The sequence below is a fragment of the Sceloporus occidentalis genome, unplaced genomic scaffold (genome assembly GCF_023333645.1).
Source record: "Sceloporus occidentalis isolate IW3139 unplaced genomic scaffold, rSceOcc1.0.p SCAF_11, whole genome shotgun sequence".
Classification (NCBI taxonomy): domain Eukaryota; kingdom Metazoa; phylum Chordata; class Lepidosauria; order Squamata; family Phrynosomatidae; genus Sceloporus; species Sceloporus occidentalis.
In genome coordinates this window covers 19,374,631-19,385,537 of record NW_028316991.1, presented here as the reverse complement: position 1 = coordinate 19,385,537, position 10,907 = coordinate 19,374,631, and positions in this window count along the sequence as shown.

The following is a 10,907-nucleotide window of genomic DNA, read 5'->3' as shown; positions in this document are numbered from 1 at the left end:
TAAAGGCTTAGTATTTCAAGAGCTCATTTATAAAGTTCCCAGGTATGGACATAGAGCAGGGGTGTCCAAGTTTTTTCTGCAGTGGGCCACTTCATCAGAATTGTATACGTGCGCGGGCCGCACTCATTTTTCACTGTGAGAAAATATGGCCTTTAATAAGATATGCAGATTAAAATAAAGTAAATGACACAAAACCTTTACTTTTCCTCTCGCTGATTTCTGGGCCTACAAATGCAGGATTCTGGATAAGTAAAAATAAAATAGTTCTATTTATTTTAGGGATGCACTAAAATGAAAATTCTGGACCAAAACCGAAAATTCAGGGTTCACTTAGCCGAAACTGAAAGTGACCCCCCCACACACACATTTAATAAAAGTAAGTCACACACCAAAATTGTACAAAAAAATATTATATATTATGATTGTTAACAGCAATCTCAGGCAAACCCAGATTCCAGCATGTACTGGGTGGCTGGGCATTGTACCAGTAATTTTTGTCCAATTTTAGTGTGTAACCACGCTTTTATTAAAAGTAACACAACAATATGACTTGGCATGATAGGAGTGTAATTGGTAACAGCAAACACACTCTTTTCATACCCAGACAACCAGTAAATGCTGGAACCTAGGCATGATGGGACTGTGATTGCTGTTAGCAGATTGCTGTTAGCAATCACACTCCTATCATGCCAAGTCAGCCAGCACATGCTGGTACAGGATGGCTGTAAGTGCAGACCCCATACTGCTGGCAGCATCAATACACAAGGGGGGCAGCTAGCCAGGTTTCAGCATGTACTGGCTGACTTGGCATGATAGGAGTGTAATTGCTAACAGCAAACACACTCTTTTTATACCCAGGCAACCAGTAAATGCTGGAACCTGATGATGGGACTGTGATTGCTGTTAGCAATCACACTCCTATCATGCCAAGTCAGCCAGTACATGCTGGTACAGGATGGCTGTAAGTGCAGACCCCATACTGCTGGCAGCATCAATACACAAGGGGGGCAGCTAGCCAGGTTTCAGCATGTACTGGCTAACAGCAATCACAATCCCATCATGCCTAGGTTCCAGCACTTACACATCCATGCTATCACACACACACTCATTCATTCATATACTCATTCATTCACACATTCATTCCCTCACAGGCATACTCATTCAAACAACCTCCCCCACCCCCTTACCTACTACAGCTCTCGATGCCTACTAAAACCCCAATGTTGCAACTTACCCTGCAGATGCCACTGGTCTTTAACTAATTGAACAGGGAGGGAGACCAGTGGCATCTGCAGGGTAAATTGCAGCATTGGGGTTTTAAAACCTCAATGCTGCAACTTACCCGGCACATTCCACTGGTCTCCCTCCCTGTTCAATTAGTTAGTGTGTGCCGGGTTAAATGTCCGTACGAGCGACCAATAAAGTCGCTCGTACGGACATTTAACTAATTGAACAGGGAGGGAGACCAGTGGGACGTGCCGGGTAAGTTTTAAAAGTCTGCACGAGCGACTCTGTTGGTCGCTCGTACAGACTTTTAAAACCCCAATGCTGCAACTTACCCGGCACATCCCACTGGTCTCCCTCCCTGTTCAATTAGTTAAATGTCCGTACGAGCGACTTTATTGGTCGCTCGTACGGACATTTAACCCGGCACAGACTAACTAATTGAACAGGGAGGGAGACCAGTGGGATGTGCCGGGTAAGTTACAGCACCAAGAGTTTAACAGTCTGTACGAGCGACCCTATTGGTTGCCAGCAGCCCCCTGCTGACGACCAATCGAGTTGCTCATACGTACATTTAAACTCCTGGCGCCAGAGCTGCGTTAACCCCGTATTAACCCCTTAACCGGGGAAACGAAGAATAACAGAACACGAAGAATGTCCACGAATATTCGCCCGAAGAGAAGACAGGACCAGGCGAATATTTGCGGAATACGAAGATTTTTTTCCCGAAGACGAACACGAAGAGCCCCCTGGTGCCCAAGTCTAATTATCACCCAATTTACACTTCTGATTTTAAGTGCCGCCAACACCTGATATTTTGTAATGTGCGAGCCCTGTCTATAGGTGGCGCTATCATATAAGCAGCTTGGAGATCCCATCAGAAGATAAATAACGAGACAGAGCCATTCCGATATGACATCACATCGCAATGTGATGTATTTAAAATCATTATGAACATGCATATCACATGACATGTATATTTAACCCCTCAAGGACGATGGGTTGTCCTTAAACCCATTAAAAACATGTACAGGCTTTGTCATGGAGGGGTTAAATCCATTGCTTAATATTTTTGCTTTATATTTACCGCTCTGTTGAGTCTCTGGCTTGGCCGAGCCCCACGTCTTTCTTTTAGCTGCACGGTTTTTATTATACTCTTGGCTATTGGCCATAAAAAGTACAACAGATCCTGATTTAAGATGTTATAATATTAACCCCTTCATGACAAAGCCTGTACGTGTACGGGCTCACAATGCATTGTTTTTAAAGGGTTTAAGGACAACCCATCCTTTAAGGGGTTTAAACAGCACTGTAGGGTGTGTTGATCCATACTCTCATATAATGTCACTATAATGTCACTGTGTCGTGCCAAATAAATATAAGTAAGCGAGCGTGCGTACGATGCCGCTTTATTATGTGGAACCTCATATCACTGCGTGACATTGTGACTGGGGCAAGAAGAATGAAATGGAACAAGAAGCAGTAAAGATCTAGACGTTTCCTGCTCGTTTTCCAATTACAGGTTTTTTCACAAACAGTCAAAAAAAAAAGGTAATTAATAACTACTGAACAGGTGATGGGGTAATAGACAGATGCACTGCCTCATCACAGTAAAAGGACACTTCAGCCATATGCACTTTACACAGCAAGAGATCAGCGCGCACCCAGCAAATATTATTTAAAAGCCCCAATCTGAGCCATACATATACGGGATCCTGGCACACTATATGGTCATATATTGTTTAACCCATCAAATACCCCAAGTACACGGCTATACTGCTTAACGAGGAGCTGAACCAGCGGGACTGCACTACCCTTTAACACACTAAGACTCATCATGCAATTTAAAGTGGCTCTTGTGGCGTCCCCCTCGAGAGTCTCAGTGTGTTTAAGGGCAGTGCAGTCCCGCTGGTTCAGACCCCTCATGCGCAGAAAGTGACGGATTTCAATGGAAGTGCTTGCCTGCCACTGATTGGCTGCTTCAGGCAGCCAATTAGAGGTAAGACTCCTCGGACCACGGACGAGGAGGGCAGCTGTAGCTGCAAAGTTGCAGCTTCTCTCTCAGGTAAGTGCTTTATTTGATTCCTTTTCAAAGGTTAGGTTAGGGTTACTCACAGAGTACTTTAATACACATTTTTCTGTAGCCGGCGGTGTCAATGACAGCAAAGAGTAAAATAGCGATTGGGAGCTTAGTGAGTTATTTATTGTGCATAGTCTAGAATCTAAAAATTAAGCAGAGGAGAGCACAGAGCTACCTTAAAGATGAAGAAGTAAATACCTAGGAAAGAGAGCGGTAATTAAAAAATAATGATAATTAAGGAGCACAGGAGCGGGAAGGGCCTTGCCTAAAAACCGGTTTCAGAACCCCAACGCCAGCTCTCTGCACCGGCAAACCAGAACATCCAGTCCCAAGCTGACTTCTTCCATAAATGCCACTGAGCTCCGTGTCAACGGAAGGAAAACTCCACCAACGAGTATTTCTCAGAGTATTTCTCTGTGAGTTCTGCTTGGCTTTTGCAGTTGCATTTAGCTTGGACACACAAGCGAATCCTGAGCTGGGGCGAATCTCCTAAGTGACATCTCTAAGTGAGGAGTTACAAGCAAAGAAGGAGAGTATATTCATTACTATTGCAAGGGGGAGCACTGTGTTTGTTTGTGTTGTGTTCAGTGTAAAGTTTTGTTGAAAAAAGCAAAAAAAAAGGGTAAGGGCTATTTCAGGTGTGTTGCTAATTAAGTAACCTTCTCTGTGAGTTCTGCTTGGCTTTTGCAGTTGCATTTAGCTTGGACACACAAGCGAATCCTGAGCTGGGGCGAATCTCCTAAGTGACATCTCTAAGTGAGGAGTTACAAGCAAAGAAGGAGTTAAAAAGCAAAAAGGAGTTAAAAAGCAAGAAGGAGGGTAAAGTATAAATCCTTGTGATTGCATATAATATATTTATATATATTTTGCGCCTTACTGTCTGTTTTTGCCAGTTATTGGAGCTATCCCCATTGCCAAGATGTCCTCCATGTTTGACAATGCGGTCAGGTGTACATCTTGCTCAATGTATGCAATCCTTGAGCAGCGCTTCGAGGGTGCATATTGCTGTGCGAGATGTGTGCGGGTTGCTCATTTGGAAGCACAAATCCTGAGTCTGGAGGAGCAACTGGCAACACTGAGATCTATTGACAACTTGGAGAGGAGTCTGCTGCTCACTGAGCAAGCTCTCTCGCAGGTAGAGGTGGTGGAGGATAGTGGGATGGAGGTACAGGACAGTCAGGCAGCTAGCTGGGTTACAGTTAGAAGGCGGGGTAGGGGGAAAAGCGCCAGGGAGGCTAGTCCTGATCTAGCACACCCCAACAAGTTTGCCCGGTTGGCAGATGAGGGGGATGTTAGTTCAGAGTTAGCAGTACTGCAGCAAGTCACTGCCTCTGACCACCAGAGGGGTGTCTGCTCCAGTAAGGAGGGAAGGAGGAGCGCAGGGCAGGCCAGACAGGTGCTGGTAGTGGGGGACTCAATTATTAGGGGGACAGACAGGGCGATCTGTCACAAAGACCGGGATCGCCGAACAGTGTGTTGTCTGCCTGGCGCTCGAGTTCGGCACATCGCGGATCGGGTTGACAGATTACTGGGAGGGGCTGGAGAAGACCCAGCAGTCATGGTGCACATTGGCACCAATGACAAAGTGAGAGGGAGGCGGAGTGTCCTTAAAAATGATTTCAGGGACTTAGGTAGCAAGCTTAAGGCAAGGACCTCCAAGGTAGTATTTTCTGAAATATTACCTGTACCACGTGCCACACCAGAGAGGCAGCGGGAGATTAGGGAGCTAAACAAGTGGCTCAGAAGCTGGTGTAGGAAGGAGGGGTTTGGGTTCATGGAGAACTGGGCCGACTTCTCTGTCGGATACAGGCTCTACGGTAGGGACGGGCTGCACCTCAATGGGGAGGGTGCAGCTGTGCTTGGGGAGAAGATGGTCAGAAGGGTGGAGGAGTGTTTAAACTAGGGAAAGGGGGGGAGGGAAACTACAATATAGAAGGGGAAGATAGTGTAGATAGAGAGCTGGGGCTTATAAATGTACCTGGGGGTGGAGCAGAGGGAGGGGTTAGAATAGTTAATAGGGATAGGCTTCATAGGGAAAAAAACCATACACCTCTAAATTGTATGCTTACTAATGCCAGAAGTCTGACCAATAAAACTGACGAACTGGAGTTAATAATGTCTGAAGAAAATTATGACATAGTGGGTATAACAGAGACATGGTTGGATGATAGCTATGACTGGGCGGTTAACATACAGGGGTATAGTCTATTCAGGAAGGATCGGAAAAAACGAAAAGGGGGAGGAGTTTGCCTTTATGTAAAGTCCAGCCTAAAGGCCACACTGCGGGAGAATATATGTGAGGGAAATGATAATGTGGAGTCATTATGGGTAGAAATATATGGAAAGAAAAATAATAAAATACTGATCGGGGTTTGCTATAAGCCACCAAATATAATGGAAGCAGCAGAAGATCAATTATTAAAGCAAATAAACAAGGCAGCTAATCACGATGAGGTGGTTATTATGGGGGACTTTAACTATCCCGACATAAACTGGGAAACCGAGACCTGTGAATCTCATAAAGGAAACCGGTTTCTGACTATAAGTAAGGATAATTATCTGTCCCAAATGGTACAGGACCCGACCAGAGGGGGCGCCCTACTGGACTTAATATTAACCAACAGACCTGACAGAGTAACTAATGTGCAGGTCAGGGGACATCTAGGAAATAGTGATCACAATATGATGCATTATAACTTGTCCTTCAATAAGGGAACTCTTAGAGGAGCCACAAGAACTATGCACTTTAGGAGGGCAAAGTTTGATCAACTAAGAGAAGCCCTTAACACTGTAAATTGGGAAAATGTCCTCAAAAACAAGAGTACAGACGCTCAATGGGAGATTTTTAAGAATATCTTAAATTCTCACTGTGAAAGGTACATACCGTATGGGAATAAAAGAGTCAGGAACAAGAGAAAACCAATGTGGATAAATAAAAATGTAAAGGGGGCAATAAATGGCAAAAAAAAGGCATTTAAGCTACTAAAACAGGAAGGCAGTGAGGAAGCACTAAAAAGCTATCGGGAAAAAAATAAAATATGTAAAAATCAGATAAAAGCAGCAAAATTGGAGACAGAAAGACTCATTGCCAAAGAGAGTAAAACAAACCCCAAAATGTTCTTTAACTATATAAATAGTAAAAAGGTTAACAATGAAAGCGTTGGCCCCTTAAAAAGTAATGAGGGAGAAGTTATAGACGGGGATCAGGAAAAAGCTAATCTATTAAATATATTCTTCTCTGCTGTATTCACAGAGGAAAATGAAATGCCAGGTAATATACAGCAGGATGAGATAAATGCCCCAGTACATGTCGCCTGTCTAACCCAGGAAGAAGTGCAGTGCCGCCTAAAAAAAATCAAAATAGACAAATCACCAGGTCCAGATGGCATTCACCCCCGCGTTCTAAGGGAGTTAAGTAATGTAATAGACAGACCCCTATTTCTAATATTCAAGGACTCTATAGTGACAGGGTCTGTTCCCCAGGACTGGCGCATAGCAAATGTTGTGCCAATATTCAAAAAGGGGACAAAAAGTGACCCGGGGAATTATAGGCCTGTTAGTTTAACTTCTGTTGTGTGTAAACTGTTTGAGGGTTTCCTAAGAGATGCTATTTTGGAGTATCTCAATGAAAATAAGTGTATGACTCCATATCAGCATGGGTTTACAAGGGATCGGTCCTGTCAAACTAACCTGATCAGCTTTTATGAGGAGGTGAGCTCAAGACTGGATCGGGGTGAATCGCTGGATGTCGTATATCTTGATTTTTCCAAAGCATTTGATACGGTGCCACATAAAAGGCTCGTACATAAAATGAGAATGCTTGGGCTGGGGGAGAATGTGTGTATGTGGGTAAGTAACTGGCTCAGTGATAGGAAACAGAGGGTGGTTATTAATGGTACATACTCTGAGTGGGTGACTGTTGCTAGTGGGGTACCACAGGGGTCAGTTTTGGGTCCTATTCTTTTTAATATATTTATTAATGACCTTGTAGAGGGATTGCATAGTAAAGTATCAATCTTTGCAGACGATACTAAGCTCTGTAACGTGGTTAACACAATAGAGGACAGCGCACGATTACAAATGGATCTGCATAGGTTGGAGGCTTGGGCTGGGATGTGGCAGATGAGGTTCAACACAGATAAATGTAAGGTTATGCACATGGGGAAGAAAAATCCAGGCTGGGAATATGTATTAAATGGGAAAACACTGGGGACGACTGACATGGAAAAGGACTTAGGAGTTTTAGTTAACAGTAAATTTACCTGTAGCGACCAGTGTCAGGCAGCTGCTGCTAAGGCAAATAAAATCATGGGGTGCATCAAAAGGGGCATAGATGCCCACGACAAGGAAATAATTCTACCCCTGTACAAGTCACTAGTCAGACCACACATGGAATACTGTGTACAGTACTGGGCACCAGTGTACAAGAAAGATATAGTGGAGCTGGAGAGGGTTCAAAGACGGGCAACCAGAGTAATAAGGGGAATGGGAGGACTACAGTACCCAGAAAGATTATCAGAATTGGGGTTATTTAGTTTGGAAAAAAGACGGCTTAGGGGGGACTTAATAACTATGTATAAATATATAAGGGGACAGTACAGAGATCACTCCCAGGACCTATTTATACCCAGGACTGTATCTATAACAAGGGGACATCCTCTACGGCTGGAGGAAAGAAGGTTTCTACACCAGCACAGACGGGGGTTCTTTACAGTAAGAGCGGTGAGATTATGGAACTCTCTGCCAGAGGAAGTGGTGATGGTAAACTCAATAAAAGAGTTCAAAAGGAGCCTGGACGTGTTTCTTGAAAGCAATAATATTACAAGTTATGGATATTAGATTAATAGGGACAGAACGTTGATCCAGGGATTTATTCTGATTGCCATATTTGGAGTCGGGAAGGAATTTTCCCCCTGGTATGGGGCAATTGGCATCTGCTTCATAAGGGTTTTTTGCCTTCCTCTGGATCAACACAGTAGGGACACAATATGTATATAGGTTGAACTTGATGGACTTTGGTCTTTTTTCAACCTTATGAACTATGTTACTATGTTACTATGTTACAGTGTTACAGGATCTCCGTACTAATCACAGATACCTCCGGCCAGAACGTGACAGCTTCAGCGGGGTCTTTTGTTTTTGGTGTCTACCGAGACCACCTCGCTGAGTAATCTGGCAACCTTCACTCCGCATTTCTCACACACCGGGTTCGGAATATGATTTGGCATCTGGAGAGATCTTTGACGGGTTCTAAGAAAAGAAGGTTAAAAAAGCTAATATTCTTTTTGTGTAATGGCTGTGGTGGGTCCTATTGCCAGGAAGGGGTACATTCTCCAGTCAAGAAGGGGCAATTACTTGTTGCAATCTTCTTGGCCTATTGTATCTACACATGGCTATAAATCTGGTGCATTACCCCTGTAATGGCATATTTATTATTTAAAGCTTATTAAATACCTCTGTTTGGGGATCTATAATCTTCATATGAGAGTATTATTATTATCTGCCCACCACGTGGCCCGTCTAGTCGCCCGTTTCTCCCGCTGTAAAGACTCAGGCCTTAATCAGTCGTTGCTTTCGTCTTAGATTCAGGAGCCATATGTCCCCTCACTGTATTACCCACTACCACTTCTGCTGGGAGGCTGCTCCAGTAACCTACCACCCTCTCAGTAAAGTAAAACTTCCTTAGATTATATCTAATCATCCGTTTTTAGACATTTTAGAATTAGAAATTTGTACAACCCTAAAAAGCGGCTCTCTAGACAAGGGTTCAAGGGTTTGGTCTGCTTCATGGCACATTTGGCGCTGGTCAGTCTAAGGCAATAAATAAGAGTCTGGTTTTGAGAACTTTAAATATGGGTTTATTCACTAAACTCTCAATGAACCAATTTCACTCTGCCTCATGAAGATCCAACCCCTGAGCTTCTCAAGATGATGCCGGATAGTTCACCGGCCAATATTTTAGGTGTCCAAATCAGGACACTTATTGTGGGGAGAGTTTTAGGGCCAAGACCAGCCCGTAAACAACTATCCGCGTTACCCAAACAGCCACCTTGCGGCACTAGTGTCCAGAGGGGCCATGTGACAGCCGCAAAGATGCTCTGTGCTGGACCATTGCCTTTTCACTTCCCCCGATCAGAGGATCTTCCCATACTGGCCCATACTCCATCAAGGCAGCCAGACTCTGGCCAAAAATTGTGACTGCCTTGCAAAACCTAGGACTGCTGGAAGGCATGACACATAATCAGTGAGCGGAAAGACTTAGGGGTCCCATCATAATTACAACTGATGAAAGTGGTTTATTATATATATGTATATAATTATACATTATATTATATGTGCACTAGGAAACATACTCAGGAGCACAAGTCTGTTAATAATAAAGATACATAATAGAGCTCTAAGTGTAAGGGAAATTGGTGTCTCTTCACAAGCAAATGCCAAGAGGGGGCCCCTAAGACCAGTCAGGGCCCCAAGGAGCTGTAGGGCCCCTGACATCACCTCAGGGTGGCAAAGTTTGTGAAGCATGTAAACCACAATATTATATATAATAAAGAAATAATGAATATATATTATATATATATATGAAATATTACACAAAACGTTGTGGTTTGAATAAAACCTACTGGCACGTGATTCCTCTACAACCCCCTCCAATGTTTAACTCTTCAAGTTCTGAAGAACCTCATTGACCCCTAAATACACAGCGCCTACTGCGCCTGCGCGCGTCACCGTGAACGCGCTCAGTGCCTGCGCTCCTGTAGCGGCTCCCAGCGTGTGCGCATGTGCAGTATCTGACGGCGCTGGGACAGGGGTGCGGACTCCCCGCCTCTCACCCGGGCACAGCGCAGCCGTCACCGCTCTCGCCGCTCGGTCCCGGGGCCAGCAAGCAGAAGCACCGGCTTCCAGGAGGGCAGTATCCCGACCCTCACCACCGGGGAACCTAGGGACTACAAGCAAAACAACCCTGCGCGCACCACGGACCAGGCAGACCCACCTGGCACACCTCTGCCAGCCATAGAGCCCAGTAACCTCCATGCACACTCTATAGTGTCTGCTGCACCTCACCCATGGGCACACTGTAGCTTCTATACAACACATATCACACTATCGGTACATGACCCATGTGCACACTATAGCTTCTATAATTCATTTACCATGCGCACACTGTAGTGTCTATACATCTATGCTTGCATTAATATATAAATGTGTATATATACATACATATAGTATATAAATGGTATATATATATGCTCAGTCTCACCCTTCACTTCTTATACACATTTAGCACTAGTGCACTCAGATAACACTAAAGCTCCGTGACTTATCTCATCAGTGGCTTCAGCTAGGACCTTACTATATATATATACCTTCCACCTGCTGGTATGTATATGCTTAGCTCTCTGTATACAGTATATGGAAGATCTCAGTAGTAGGAAAGCCGTTCTCTGTATACAGCATATGGGATCTGGCAGCTATTCACTAATATTTGGGTCCCATTCGCTTAAAATAACTTCTGCCTTTGGCATGCATAGAGTTTGTTTTTGTTCCTGCTGAAACATTGTATCTGCTGCTGTTCATGACGTCACTGGCAGATTTAATTACT